We start from the raw sequence: 2,017 nt of genomic DNA, 5'->3' as shown, positions 1-2,017 counted from the left end.
GGAGAGGCTCATCCCACGACCACCTAATCCCAGGATCACTTTATCCCAGGATCACCTAATTCCAGGGAGAGGCTCATCCCAGGATCACCTCATTCCAGGAGAACCCCATTCCAAGGAGAGGCTCATCCCGGGATCACTTCAATCCAGGTGAACCCCATTCCAGGAGCACCTCATCCCGGGATCAGTTCATTCCAGGATCACCTAATCCCAGGGAGAGGCTCATCCCGGGATCACCTAATCCCAGGATCACTGAATTCCAGGGAGAGGCTCATCCCAGGATCACCTCATTCCAGGAGAACCCCATTCCAGGGAGAGGCTCATCCCAGGATCACTTCAATCCAGGTGAACCCCATTCCAGGAGCACCTCATCCCGGGATCAGTTCATTCCAGGATCACCTAATCCCAGGATAAACTCATCCCAGGATCACCCAGGAGAGGCTCATCCCGGGATCACCTCATTCCAGGATAAGCTCATCCCGGGATCACCTCATTCCAGGAGAAGCCCATTCCAGGAGCAGCCAATCCCGGGATTGCCATGGCTGATCCCTCTGGGACGTGGGAGGGGATCCCTCTGGATGAGCCGGGCCTGGATAACGCGGCGGGGGAGGAATTCCTGCGGGAAGTGTTCCAGGTGCTGCTGGAGGAGGGGGTCAGGAACGGCACCGACGTCACCCAGAAGGTGGGACCCCCAGCCCACCCCAGCCCGGGCCCAGTCCCAGTCCTTCCCAGTCATTCCCAGTCCCAATCCCAGTCATTCCCAGTCCTGTTCCCGGTCATTCCCAGTCCCATTCCTGGTCATCCCAGTCATTCCCAGTTCCAATCCCAGTCAGTCCCAGTCATTCCCAGTCCCATTCCCAGTCATTCCCAGTCCCATTCCTGGTCATTCCCAGTCCCATTCCCAGTCATTCCCAGTCCCATTCCTGGTCATTCCCAGTCATTCCCAGTCATTCCCAGTCCCATTCCCACAGGTGTGACTGGAAGGGGCCCCTCGGGAAGGGAGGGTTCCCCGATCCTGCTCCATCCCCATTCCCATCCCATTCCCATTATTCCAGGTGTGTGTGTGGAAGGACAGGGGTCCCATTCCCATCCCATTCCCATTCTCATTCCCATCCCATTATTCCAGGTGTGTGTAAGGAGCCACAGGACAGGGCTTCCATTCCCATTCTCATTCTCATTCCCATTCCCATTCCCACCCCATTCCCGCTATTCCAGGTGTGTGTGTGGAAGGACAGGGCTCCCATTCCCATCTCATCCCGTTTTTCCAGGTGTGTGTGTGTGGAAGGAGCCCCAGGATGGGGGTCCCATTCCCATCCCCATTCCCATCCCATCCCATCCCATCCCATCCCCATTCCCATTATTCCAGGTGTGTGTGTGTCAGGATGGGGTTCCCATCCCCATTCCCATCCCATTCCCATCCCATCCCATTCCTGTTTTTCCAGGTGTGTGTGTGGAAGGACAGGGGTCTCATTCCCATTCCCATTCCCATTCCCACCCCATTCCCGTTTTTCCAGGTGTGTGTGTGGAAGGAGCCCCAGGACAGGACTCCCATTCCCATCCCCATTCCCACCCCATTCCCATCATTCCAGGTGTGTGTGTGGAAGGATGGGGTTCCCATCCCCATTCCCATTCCCATCCCATCCAATCCCATTCCCGTTTTTCCAGGTGTGTGTGTGGAAGGAGCCCCAGGACAGGGCTCCCATTCCCACCCCATTCCCATTATTCCAGGTGTGTGTGTGGAAGGACAGGGCTCCCATTCCCATCCCCATTCCCACCCCATTCCCATTATTCCAGGTGTGTGTGTGGAAGGACAGGGGTCTCATTCCCATTCCCATCATTCCAGGTGTGTGTGTGGAAGGAGCCCCAGGACAGGACTCCCATTCCCACCCCATTCCCATTATTCCAGGTGTGTGTGTGGAAGGACAGGGGTCTCATTCCCATTCCCATTCCCATTCCCATCCCACCCCATTCCCATTCCCGTTTTTCCAGGTGTGTGTGTGGAAGGAGCCGCAGGAGCTGC

At 56.8% G+C, this 2,017-nt stretch overlaps 1 long non-coding RNA gene across 1 annotated transcript; it reads left to right on the top strand.

Annotated features, from left to right (window-relative positions):
• Positions 1-306: 306 nt before the first annotated feature.
• Positions 307-1,069, top strand: LOC108643221. Its single transcript, XR_001922853.2, has 3 exons — positions 307-342; positions 497-679; positions 1,053-1,069. It is a non-coding gene; the product is annotated as an uncharacterized LOC108643221 (long non-coding RNA).
• Positions 1,070-2,017: the final 948 nt, after the last annotated feature.

The sequence above is a fragment of the Manacus vitellinus genome, unplaced genomic scaffold (genome assembly GCF_001715985.3).
Source record: "Manacus vitellinus isolate BGI_N305 unplaced genomic scaffold, ASM171598v3 ctg7180002427133_pilon, whole genome shotgun sequence".
Taxonomy (NCBI): domain Eukaryota; kingdom Metazoa; phylum Chordata; class Aves; order Passeriformes; family Pipridae; genus Manacus; species Manacus vitellinus.
The sequence above is the reverse complement of the archived record's forward strand: the minus strand, read 5'-3'. Positions and strand labels throughout refer to the sequence as shown.